Source organism: Python bivittatus, unplaced genomic scaffold (genome assembly GCF_059951505.1).
Source record: "Python bivittatus isolate LINGU-HERP-01145 unplaced genomic scaffold, Pbiv_v1 ctg000030_np1212, whole genome shotgun sequence".
NCBI classification, from domain to species: Eukaryota; Metazoa; Chordata; class Lepidosauria; order Squamata; family Pythonidae; genus Python; species Python bivittatus.
In genome coordinates this window covers 417,373-430,828 of record NW_028277031.1, presented here as the reverse complement: position 1 = coordinate 430,828, position 13,456 = coordinate 417,373, and the positions used below count along the sequence as shown (strand labels likewise).

The 13,456-nt window shown below is 45.6% G+C and overlaps 1 long non-coding RNA gene across 2 annotated transcripts in view; it reads right to left on the bottom strand.

Annotated features, from left to right (window-relative positions):
• Positions 1–4,260: 4,260 nt before the first annotated feature.
• LOC148216948 (uncharacterized) overlaps positions 4,261–13,456 on the bottom strand; it is a 40,034-nt gene continuing 30,838 nt past the window's right edge. Inside the window, exon 3 of one of the 2 annotated variants that reach the window (XR_015798124.1) lies at positions 4,261–11,026. This is a non-coding gene — a long non-coding RNA (uncharacterized LOC148216948). The remainder of the gene's footprint in view (positions 11,027–13,456) is intronic. The other variant, XR_015798125.1, reaches the window with a different exon arrangement.

Here is a 13,456-nt window from a genome sequence, read left to right as displayed (position 1 = left end):
ATACCTTGGATCGGAAAACAAGAAAACGAATGACAACGTACCATGTTCTGCACCCAAAAAGCGACGTTGATCAGCTGTATTTGCCAAGAGCTGAAGGGGGCAGAGGGCTCCTACAGGCGAAACCAACTGTGGAGGAAGAATAGCACGGCTGGAGTGACTATATCAAGAAAAGCAAAGAACTCTTATTGGAGGGAGTCAATCAAGGAAAGCTTTTGAAAACAACAAAAGTGAAGGCTGAGTATAGAAATGAAACAATCAAAAACTGATTTGTTAATTGGAAGAACAAGCCAATGCATGGTCAATACTTGAAGGATATAGAAGGAAAAACCAATAAAAACCCACATGGAGCTGGTTAAGATCAGGAGTGTTAAAGAAAGAAACTAAAGACTTTATTTTAGCGACTCAAGAACAAGCTTTACTGACTAATTGCATGAAAGCAAAAATTCAGCATGTAACAAGCAACAGTACCTTTGTAGTGAAAGGGATGAAACAATTGATCATTTGATCAGTGGCTGCTGCAAAATTTCACAAACTGACTACAAGCAGCATCATGACCAAGTTGCCAAAATTATTCATTGGAAACTTTGCCAGAGGTTTGGATTTGAATGTAGCAAGAATTACTGGGACCATCAAGTTGAGAAAGTTTTAAAAAATGAGCGGGTTAAGATCTCCACAGTTCAGCCCTGAGCTACATATATTCTCTTCTATTGAAAATTATTCTTACAGTGAGACTCATGTGGTTATGTTGATTATGATACTAATGCATTTTTATAAAGCACTTTTAGCAATGGAAAGCAGTGCCCCCCACCCCCCAGAAGTCTCTTCCCTCCGGCTTTCCCCCAGTCCGTGCCAGAGCGACCTCTTTGACACGAAAGGTGCATCCGCCGCGGTGGATCCCTCGTGCCTGGGGCTTCTCCAGGCTGGCACTCCAGACGTCTAACTGGCTGCCTCGTGAGTTCAGGGAATCCACCAAGAAGAGACGCCAGTGATTTATTTCCGGGGCTAAACGAGGGCTCTGGTTAAGTATGGCCAGAGCAACGGGGGCACCCTGGTTAAACTCTTCTGAGTATGCGCTGGTCTGTCAATGTACTTTTTGAAAGCGTCAGCCGGGGCAGGACATGCAACTCCCTACGTGGCCTGACCCATTCTGAGCCTTCTATCAATGCCACTGACAATGTATTAACTTTTTTAGTGGCTTCCATCTGGTTTCAGTACTAAATGCAGGTCCTTCTGTCCTCCTCCAGAGAATCTGATCTGCCCCCACATTCTAGCCTGCCAAGACAGTCTAGAATCTGGATTCTGCCTTTCAGGATGAAGGCTTACCCACTGCTGAGCGTTTCAGCACAAGTATAAAAACATGATTCTCTACTAACGGAGGACTCAATATTGTCGTCATCATCATCTTTATAAGCAGCCCAGCTCCCAGCGACTCTGGGCAGTTTATAAATTGTTAAAAACATTTAAAAAGAAGGGAGGGGAAAAAGGATAAAGATGGCAGAAATGATAAAGCCAGATGGGGACAAAGGAAAAGAAGAAAAAGGGGTCTCGCTCTCCCTTGCCAGCGGCCTGGATGAAGATCCAGGTCTTCGGGGCCCTTTGAAACACCAGCACGTTCGCATCTCGGGGGAACCTCATTCCAGAGGGCAGGCGCTGCGAGAGAGAAGGCACACTTCCGGGGTCTGATAGGTGGCCTTGTTGAATCGAAGAACCCAGAGCGCGCCAACCCTGCCAGATACTATGGGAGAGAGGCTGTCTCTCAAGTAACCAGGCCCCATGTCATGTAGGGCTTTATAGGTAGTGAGCAGTATTTTGAATCAGACCCAGAAGCAAATTGGCAACCAGTTCAGCTTGCGAAGCAGCCAAACCAAGACATGCCCATCTCTGCCTGCACTGCTGCATTCTTGACCAGTTGGAGCTTCTGATGGTCTTCAAGGGCAGCCCCTTGTATTGCAGTAGTCAAGCCGTGAGGTGACCAGGTCATGAGTGACTGAAGGGCCCGCTGTATGGCAGTAAAGGTAAAAAAGAAAAAAAAAAACTTCCAGAATATGGTGCATGGTAAATTGGAGGAGGCTTTTCAGGTGCTGCTCCTGCCTCAGGGTGGACTTTCAGCCCAAGGAGCCCCCAATCAGTGCCCTTCGAATGAAGCCTGTGAAAGCTGTATGGACAGCAATGTGCTCAGACCCCTTTCTGGGGTGTAGTGAGGCCATGCTGCTGGGTGGCAGTGGTGGTGGCAGAGTCTAAGACAGTACAGCTTGGTGCCAGCTGAGGGACAGGAGGGGAACACCCCAAGCAGCTGGGTGGAGGTGGCCTTAACTTGGCGGCCTTTCAGTTCCCTTCAGCTACAGATGGTGACAACATCCCGGATTGTACAGTATTCTTGTTTCCTAATATTTTCGATACAGTTAACCTTTTAGGTTCAGTATTTTATTTCAGCTTTTCTAGGCCTGCTGTCATATAGTTGTGGCTTTCAAGCATTTCGAGGAACTTTCCATGAAAGTCACCTGGAACTGAAACATGCAGCAACATAGGCAGGGAGCGTCTGAGGGGCAGATGCTGCCGGACACAGAAGCCACTTTCTGCTCACAGCTTTGTTGGGCACCTTAACTGTAGGACTGCACCAAAGAGTCATACAACCATCTAACCATAAGGTTTAATGTGATCTATACTTACTGATCAGCAAACTTTATATTAAAATTATTGGATCATGGAACCACATGTAGACCTTTAAGCAGATGATTTTTGTTAAGTAAATGTTTTAAAGCATAACTTTTAATTTAAGCCCTCTTGGGTCTCCGGGACCTTCCACTCAGTGATGGCAGAACTGATTAATGGAGGAATTTGTTGGCTCACTTTTCCATGAAATGCTGGGACAAGAGTTTCATGCGGCTGCCTCCAGGCCTGCAGGGCACAGTGGCTTCCCATCGGGGGGACCTCTGGCCTCATCCCACTCCTGTTTTTCTTCTGAAGCCAAGCTACTGCCCTTACCCCAAACAGGCTCCTCACCCATAAAGAAAGGGGTGGCTTTGCATTTTGCCCAACGGTGAATGTAGTGGTGGGGCAGGATGTCAGCGGCTTCCTCGCTGGGCAGTTTTTATGGGCTTGCATGGTGATGTAAGAGTGCTGTGTGCATTTTGGTGGCGAATGCAGAGGTTTCTTTAGACCCAGCATTGTTACTGACCGGCCATTTCGTGTCCAGGATCTTTCTGGAGAATAGCTCTGGCTGGGAAGCGACAGATATTTCGACCAGTCCTGGGAAAGGGACTGCACTGAGGTTCCTCATTTCGAAGGCCAATCAGCCGCACCTTTGTGGCTGTCTGCTCCCAAGCTGCAGAGATACTCACCAGAGTCCTACCAGTCCCCACCCTGCACGTGCCCCCCCCCACCGCACACCCAGGGAAAAGGAACGTGCCATGGCAATGGGTCCGCAGGAGATTAATAAACCTTTCAGGAAGAAGCTCCCTTCAATGCTAAGAAGTTTAAGCCCAGAATAATTAATGGCCACATGTGACTTCTTAGAGCAAGGCTGAGCAGTGCTTTGCTATCGGTTTTATATATGATCTTCCTGAAAGATAGAGGTGTGTGGGAGAAAATCAGTAACATGAACTAAGATGAAACCCATGTGGCCATCCCACACACAATGGATCCAAATCAAAAAGGCTAATTGTGGGTGTGAAGTTCCTTGGGTTAGTCACTTTCCCAGGACTGAAAGAAAAGGAAAGACTTGTCCTGGGTCAGACTTTACAACCCTGTGACTTCGGACCAAAGTAGGCTGGGATTAATTGGGTGACTACAATTAATATGCTCTTTTTTGTTACGTAAACACCAGAGGGAACGTGGAACTGGAGGAGCGGGAAGAATTTAGCTCTGGAGATTCATTCAACTCCCCCAGGAATCTTGGGTTGGGTTTGCATGCAGAGACTACAGCCCTAGCTATTCCCTCTGTCCCTCGGGGAAGGAATGCCCTTTCTGCCCTAGAGCTTGGATCCGGGCTGCCTGTTCTCCCCGTGTGTTCTAAGGGGAAGAAAGTGTATGGGCATTATCACAGACCACTTCAGATCTGCCCGAGACGTGACTTGAGCCTCTCTTCCCCCAATGAGGCAACAGCATCCCTGAAGCAGGAGGAAGCCAGGATTGGCCCCATGGAAGCCTATGAATGGGACTACTGATCAATCAGTGGGGGATGCAATTCACTTCTGCACCCGTTTGAAGCCATAAGGACTCTATGCCACAAGCAGAACGTCTCAGAAGGGACCTTAAAGGCGACGGGGGAGAAATGTACTTTCAGACTTCACGTAACCTTACAATAAAGCAGAATTAGTTCATCTGGGCATGCTTCCTGTCTGGACTACCTCGCAAGGCTGACCCTCACCTTTAGTTCACCAGTGACATTCTGATTGTCAGCCACAATGTCTAGGAAACTGAAAAATGCTTAAATGAGCTCAGCAAGGCAAGTAAAGTAACTGGCCTAAAGATCAATAGAAACAAAATTCAGTATATGTGCAACCCATTTTGCCAATACCATGACATTTGGAAATGAGCTAATAGAAGAAAGAATTTATCTTGTATCTATTTCAGCCAGGAAACCAATAATATATATAACACTGACCGAGAAATATCACACGTAAGACCAGCAGCATGGCTCAGCTTTAATTGAATAAAGACAGTACTCCAACCAATGGCCAGCACCAAGATAAGACCAAACAGCTTCAACATCCTGGTCATTCCAGCAATGATCTTTGGATGCGAAGTGTGGAACTGATGGAAATTAGATACAGAAAAGCTTCAAGACATGCAGCATGCAAGGAAAGATGAATACTAATGATCTCGCTCAGAAGGGAGGAAATCCAACAGTGAACTAACTTCAATGACATTAAAATGGAACTATAAAAGGGCAGAGCACATTGTACATTTACCTGACATGAAAAGGGACATGGTGGTGGCCCTACAATTGCACATACCTGCTCAGACTACCTTCTACAAGATGGAGAGATGGACTACAAAAATATCTTGGTCCCAACTGAACACCACAGCAGAAGACTGAAGAAAATATAAATATCAGTTGAAGTCATTGCTTTGGATATCAACCCCATCCAGATGAATATGACAATAAAGTAATGAAGGGGAAATAGTATTGTTGCCTCTGACTCCTTATGACCCCTAGTTCTGCCTCCCCCCTGATATCTGCTGTTATGACACAGGAAACCCAGCCAGTTTCTACCCAGATCACCTCCAGATAAATTCTGCAACCCTCAATCTCCAAACATGTTATTGCATCGGACTGGCTACGATTTTCCTATTCAGCCTGCAAGCTCACTTCCATGTCTTCAGAGGGTAGAAAGAGTGAGGGCCACCACATCATCGCTGCTGCAGGAGCCCATTCTCCTCCAGAGGGGAGAAACTCATTAGGTTCCACAACTGAAGCTGTCCAGGATAAGGCTTCCATTGGAAAGGGAAAATCAGCTCCTAAGAGACAGGTGGAAAGTCTTCACAGGCAGTGCCCCCAAATTGGGAGAGGAGAATAAAATGCCTGAAGACCTCTGAGGTCTCATCAACCTTGCATCAACAACCTCACAAACTTTTAATTAATATTTTAAAGTATGTTTTATCTAGAAAGACACATATAATGAAGATCACCTATCAGGGAAACCTTAGTTAATATAGGTAAGAAATTGAGACCAGAGGTTAGTAAAAGGTATTAACTGAAAGTATAGAAAGAAATATCAAACATGGATATTTCAAATGTTTGTATTTCTCCTTAACATTATATATGTTTCTTTCTCTTTTTTCCTATCTAAGGATAGATGGATAGATAAACATACACTCCCATTTTTTCTTTCTTTTTTCTTTTTTAAAAGATGTTCTATTTATTTTAATAAAAAACAATTATGTTTAAAATTAATTTTAAAATTCCATAGATGGAGACTATCTATCTGGAGACTTTAGTTCCCATCTGAGTTACATTTGATTCCCCTGATATTAAAGAATGGATCCAGGATGTTACTTATTTTTGAAAAACCTTTATGTTTAAAAATCTGACGTTTAGTTTAATTTATGCAATTTATGGTTGAAGACAGATGGTACAAAACAAAAAGAAAAGTGATGCATCAAAAAGACCTGAAATTCTTATCCAGGAACAAAATATTTATCTTACTGGGTCAAAATGTGATTTCTGATCTTGAAAGAGGCATAGCAGAAGATGAAGTATATGTTTCTGTATGGCCTAGATTTAATGAAAAACTTAAGGATTGAATTAATCCTATATTGATATTAAATATATATTATATGGATCTTTTTTTAATTGTTTTTTTTTTGCCTTTCTGTTATCTTTAGTTTATTTTCATCACTATACTGTATGAAAAGTTTTTCAATTGTATAATTCGTACTGCATTTTTGTTTGTTTTTCAGTTCATTAAACAAATTTATGTGGCTGTCCACCTTAACAAATATAACTGTTGATGTTGTAATTGTTTGTTTCATTATCAAAATATTTTAAAAAAATAAAAAAATATGCAGGACAAAGCAAAGAAGTGCAGTTACTCTGCAATATTCTGAGTCTTCAGCAAGATGACTGCCGTCAACATATTATTTATTTATTTATACCCTACATATCTTCCACATAAGTCTAAATGGTACACAACAGTTAAACACTAACACAAAAAGGTTAAAAAAAGGAATAAGAAAAAATTAAGCTGCTTGCTAGTCAAGGTGTGGGAAGGGGTCCCCAAGGCCAGGGTGTAGCAGTCAGGCTCACAAACAAAGTTGCACTGCTGGGACACGCCAGCAGCTCTCTGCAGTTGCTGAGTTCAATAGTTCTCTTAACTTAGCACTAATGCTTCATTTTGCAAGCTTGAGACTGAAATGTATGATGTGTTGCAACAAGGAAAAACTCCCTCAAGAGACCCTACTTTCCAATAAGTCTCCTAACAGAGACACTGAAGTCTTTGGCGCCTACACTGTAATGCAGTCTTTTGATGCTGCTCACAGAGACCCTTCCAGTAAGGAGGAGGAAACCCGGAACAGCAGCATCACACACAACCACCAACTCCCCACCCATGGCTTGTTGCCTAATTGCTCAGCTAGCCCACTGATTCTGCGGTCCTTGCTGCTGTTGGGAAGAGTTGAAAGATAACGCTGTTCTTCAGCACTTCAGCAGGAAAATCTTGTTCCTCATCTGACCCTTATAAACCAGTGTACACAAAGAGCACACAAATAAGCGGAATCCAATGTATTAGTCAAAAGATCTAGCATTTCTCCATCCTCTAAAATGGCTGAATGCCTCTTCTATCCGGGTCACTGGCGGTGCCTCCACTGTGACTGGCTGCGAGATCTGTCATCTCTGCTCCATGATTTATGCAGGACTCCGGCGATAATTTTATTCCGGTTGGAGGATAATCACCCGCTCTGTTATTAATGTCTCTCAAATGCCCTCAGGGCACTACAGCTATAAGGTTAAAATATCAACAAGCAATAAAACCTGCTTTACAAATGAGCAGACACCTGGATTGCTAACCTGGAGAGAGAGCGCGTTCTGTTCCTGCCTTGGGTTGGGTCTATGTATGCTGGGTCTGCAAGCGCTCTCCCCCACTCCGAGCCATGAATAATTTCCCATCAACTCATTTAACATAGCAACAGGGGTAAAGAAAGCTTTTCCCAGATTGCTCATGTTGCTTCATTTTTATCTCTGATGATAATGAAAAAGTAAGAAAAATGAGGAAATAATAGGATTATTTTTCCCCATCAGGCAACCAGTCAGCCTTTTAATCAACTGCTTGAAGGATGGAACATGAACACAACTAATTCCCAGTGGGGAGAACTCAGAATGCCAGTCCAGTTTTTATTCATTGCTTCATAGTTCTGTGCACCCACTTTAGAAGGATTCAGTGAAACTGGAAGAGGTTTCAGGAAGGGTGACGAGGATGTTCAGAGGACTAGAACCATCAACAGCTACTAAATGAGTCGTACACCGAAGTCCTCTTTTCTCTGTCGACCAAAAGGTTCTGCAAAGTTCTGTGCAGCTGCTGTGAGAACCCGCCAGCAGAACTGAGGAAGTATTACAGTTATTATTTTATGTTTTATGTTTTCATTGTATTTGAGCTATGATCATAAGTAAATAAATTAGATGAGAACTGTTCCCTTATTTCTGCATACTCTTCTTGAAATTTAATTTAATTATTCTGTCATGTTTTATATCCTGTGCTATATTTTCACTTCTTAGTATGTAGTCTTTGTATTAGCATTAAGAATTTTTATAGAGATCTTAGTGTTTTAATATGATTGTGCCAATAATGCTAGCTTTTAGGTATGCTTAAGGTCTCATAGGTTTCAGCATTATTACTGAAATGACTCTACAGTAATTCTTATTGATGTCTTATGCTGGTTTATGACTGAAATAAAGATTTATTTTATTTGAGTGAGTGAATGAGTGATTGAGGAGCTGCATATATTTAGCCTGGAGAAAATATGACTGTTGCAGGATGAGGTATGGTGGAATTCTTCAAGCCCCGGAAAGGAAGCCCCGCAGAAAGACCAGTCTCTCAGGCCAGAGGGCGGGGCATGGAACTGGGGATTTAAGTTGGAGAGAGGCAGATTTTGACCAAATGTTAGGAAACTCTTTCCCAAGTGAAACCAATTTCCAGAAAACTGGTTGGCTTCTCTTTACTGGACTTCTTCAAATGGAGACAATCATCTGTCCAGGATATTTTCATTTGGATTCCTGCAATGAGCAAGAGTTGGTTTTGATGGCCTCCTGCCCATCCTATGATTTCCTCCATGTTCAGTCCACGTCTTGCCACCTTCACTGAACTATAAGCCAAATCCAATCAGCCACGCATAAAAAAATTTCAGTTGGCTTAGAGACAAGGTGTAGGGTGCTGACTTTTGAAGGAAATTGAGTTCAGGGGCTGAAATTTGGAACAGAATTCCAGTTCCTCTTCTCAAATTCCTGGAAATATTGCCAAAATGACATTGCCCATGTACAGATAGCACTGTGGAGAGCCTTTCGCTAAATTCAGTGATGTTAAAAGAGGAACTACAGCTTCCCCTCGTTACTTATTGACTACATATGGAGTGTAGATCAAGAGTCAGGAATTTCTTCTGCAATTCTTACTAGCCAGGTCCTTCTCTGTGATGTTACTTTCCTCTATGTGCTTCCTTCCTGCCTTTTCCTTGTTCCCTGATGTGCTGCCTTATCTAGGAGCTAGGATTCACCTATCTTCCCAACCCCGCATGCATCTTTTGTAATAAACCTTTTGTTAAAATTGCTGAATTCCTTCAGTATTTCTTGATCCCCAGGAAGTCATTCAACCACTTCCTTGACCAGTTCCTGGTCCTGTTCTTCATAGCAAGAAACTGCCAGCAGAGTCTGGCCTGCAGACAGGTGTGCAGACACCTCTGGCACTTCAGGAATGGCTGAGCTACAATCCCCAGATTCCCCACCACTGGCCTGCCAGCTGGAGATCCTGGAGCTGAAATTCAGGAGCACCTGAGAAGCCACCGGACCAACACAGTATTATGACCCGAATACTGGGGCATTAAACATCAGTATCCAGAACTAAAATCCCAGCCTACAACAGTGGAGGGGATGCGAGATGGGGAAACATAGAAAGGGAGCTGTTGATCTTTCTATGATGTGTTGAAATTCATTGGTGACCGCATGACTTGCACACACCACAGGAATGGCACAAATGTACCCAGAATTTTGAAAGAGTTCCAGTTACAGAGAAGAAGCTAACAGGTGACTTTGGGGGGGGGTCAAAAAAGTCAAGATGGTTGTGCTGACTGTGTAAGTGAAGCCCTCCATCGCATACAGAACACATGCAAAAGAGGGGCAGGGCTTCAATTGTGTGGTTGCAACGATTATTTTTACTTTTTTGACCCCTCCCCCCCCGTGAACATCTCTGAGTGTCCTCATCCACAAGCCCTCTTCCCTTTCCTGAGGAGAGCAGCACCCACCAGAGCCCCACTCATTTATCCATCGGTGCAAGCCTCTTTCATCAGGAGGAGCAGCTGCCTAGAATTAGGCAGGGGTTGGGAGCCCCTGGCCCAGGCAGTTGCTCAGCTGATCCTGCCCTGCTCAGACCTTTCTCCTGAGGCTCCTGAGGCATCCGCTGCAGGGCTCGGAAATCCTTTGAACTGATGAGGGCAGCTCACGGGGTCAGCACTCTTGCTCTCTGGTAGATGCAGCTGCAGAGCGAGGAAAGGAGCGGCTTCGTAGCCCTTCGGCATTCAGTGGGCTTCACAGAGTGGCCCAAGTTCCACACGGCAGCAGCTGAACTCGGGAGGACGCCGCAGCATCAGCCAGACTTCCGAGGCTGAGGCAGCAGCAACTGGTAAATGCCTGTGTTTTGTGCATTGCCTGAAATGTTGAGCATTTGAAGTTCCCATGAAGAGAGGTTACTGAGCCCTTTAGCCCGGTGCAGCTAAACCTCGTTGAATCAGCACTTCACAGCAGTGTAGCAAAGCAATCAGGGCAGGATCCGCAGAATGCACAGATGCAGCTCACACCTTCCTCTGCCTCAAGCCCAGCCAAGGAGCACGTTACGGTGACTGGCAGGGGCAGCCCCCGGGGACTTCTCTGTATCTCCTTCCCTTCCCTTGAATGCACCCAGGATGAACAGCTTGCCTTTCGCTCTTGCACTGTGCCGCTGGGTGCCTAATACGCCCTTCCTGATCAAAATGCAGATTTTCAACACACATTCTGAATGTGTGAACGTGGCCTGCAAGCAACCGAGGATGCCACCCTCCTCCAAATCACACTGACCTTGGAAAAAGGAAAGGGTCATTGAATGCTAAAGTCAGAAGAAGCTCTTTGGGCCCCTAAGTCCAACCTTCTGCTCAGGGCAGGAATCCAGATGAAACATCCCACCTGAAGACTGTCCAACCAGTCCTTGAGCCCTTCTACGAAAGGGGTCTCAGCACCTCTCTGGGTTATTGGTTCCATTCTCAAACTGCTCTTAGTTCTGGAAAGTTTTTTCCAACATTCAATTGTATTCTGCCATCCTATAGCTTAAATCCATTATTAAATGTCCTGCACAAGAAAGAAGAGGTCACGTCTTTTTAAGGATTCCAAGAATGGTATCATCTCACCTCTCTTCCAAAGTCAAACCCAACCCTTTCAAGCTTCCTTCACAGGACTTACTGTCTGGTTCCCTGATCTTCCTCACTGATTACTCTGTTGCAAATTTTCTTAATCCTTACAGTGTGGTGCCCAGAACTGCATGCAATACTCAAGGGTTAGGGTCTGACCAATGCCAAAGAAAGTGGAGTGATTCCTTTCTGTAATTTGGAAACTGTGTTAAACCCATTCTGAGCCATTAGGAGTAAAACGGCAGAGAATGTTAGTAAATTAAATAAATTATGTGGATGCAGCCTAAAATTACTCTGCATCAGAGTCATTAAAAGCAGCTGCATCACACTATGGCCTCATATTCCAGAGAGAAGATCCCTACCACCCACCCACAAAACCTTGGAATCCTCTTGCTTGTTATCCATAGCAATTGTTTCAAAGGGACATTGCTGGCATTTTGGGCCATTTTTATTTATTTATTTATTAAATTTTTCAACTGCTCATCTCCCCCCAATGGGGGAACTCTGGGTGATTCACGACAAACATTAGAACATAAAATATATAAACACATAAAACCTTAATTTAAAACATTATTAAAAAGAAGAAGGAGAGACCAAGAGGATGAAAAATCTGAGGCTGAAGGCAGAAGGACTCTATGGGGCTAGCTATCCCCATGCTTGAGGTATTCTCACCCCACCCCAGGCCAGGTGGCAGAACCAGGTCTTCAAAGCCCTACGGAAGGCCAGGAGTGAGGGGGCCAATCGCACCTCCGGGGGCAGAATGTTCCAAAGGGCGGGGGCTACCGCCTTCTGGACCCCGCTAGATGGAGTTCTTTTACTGAGGGGGTCCGAAGCATGCCCTCTCTGTGTGATCGGGTGGGACGGGTCGAAGTCATAGGGGAGAGGCGGTCCCTTAGATAACCTGGTCCCATGCCATGTAGGGCTTTAAAGGTGATAACCAACACCTTGAATTGGACCCGGAAGCAAACTGATACCCAATGCAGTTCGCGGAGCAGAGGCGTTACATGGGCCCTCTTTGGGGCTCCAAAAATAGCCCGCGCAGCCGCATTCTGGACCAGCTGTAGCTTCCGGATACTCTTCAAGGGTAGCCCCATGTGGAGCGCATTGCAGTAGTCTATCTGGGAGATAACAAGGGCATGAGTGACTGTTCGAAGGGCTTCCCGATTCAGGAAAGGGTGTAACTGATGCACAACCCGAAGCTGTGCAAAGGCCCTCCTTGCCACTGCTGCCACCTGCTCTTCAAGCAGGAGCCGTGAGTCTAGGAGGACCCCCAGATTACGCACTGGGTCTGTCTGGGGTAGTGCCACCCCATCGAGCACCAAAGATGACAAAATCCCGGAAACAGAGGAGCCATTAACCCACAGCCACTCCGTCTTACCAGGGTTCAGCTGGAACTTGTTGTTCCCCATCCAGACCCTTACAGCCTCCAGGCACCGCGAAAGGGTGGCCACGGCATCACCTACTTCACCAGGGATGGAGATGTATAATTGCGTACCTCATCCCATGGTGGCGGATGATCTCGCCCAGCGGTTTCATGTAGATGTTGAAAAGGAGTGGGGAGAGAACCGAACCCTGCGGCACCCCACAAAGGAGGGGCTGAGGATGGGACCTCTCGCTCCCTATCACCACTGATTGGGATTGGCCCTGAAGAAAGGAGGCGAACCAGCACAAGACCGTGCCGCCCACCCCCAATTCCCTGAGGCGTCCCAACAGGATACCGTGGTTGACGGTATCGAAAGCCGCTGAGAGATCAAGGAGAGCAAGGATGGTCGCACTTCCACTATCCCGCTCCTGTCAGAGGTCATCCATAAGTGCGACCAATGCCGTTTCCATTCCATAACCGGGCCTGAAACCTGACTGGAAAGGGTCCAGATAATCCATTTCCTCCAGGACCCTTTGGAGCTGTGAAGCCACCACTTTCTCAACCACCTTCCCCAAAAAGGGGAGGTGGGAGACTGGACGAAAATTGTCCAGCACAGTAGGATCCAGGGAGGGTTTCTTGAGGAGGGGGTGCACCAATGCCTCCTTAAAAGCAGCTGGAAACACTCCCTCCTGCAAGGATGTAGTAACCATCGCCTGGATCCAACCACATGTCACCTCCCGAGCTGCTTTCACCAGCCAGGAGGGGCATGGGTCAAGATGGCAAGTGGTGGACAGTCCCCAGGACCCTGTCCACTTCCTCAGGAGCAACAGGATCAAACCGTTCCCAGATAACTGGGTAAGAAGAGTGCCCCGGTATCTCCCCAGACCCTGCCCCACGCTCGGAGTCTAACTTGGAACGAATCCGAGCGACTTTGTCCTGCAGATGCTCTGAAAATTCCTCTGCACAGCCCTGCAAATGAACCCCCACATCCCCCTTACCAAGGAGGGT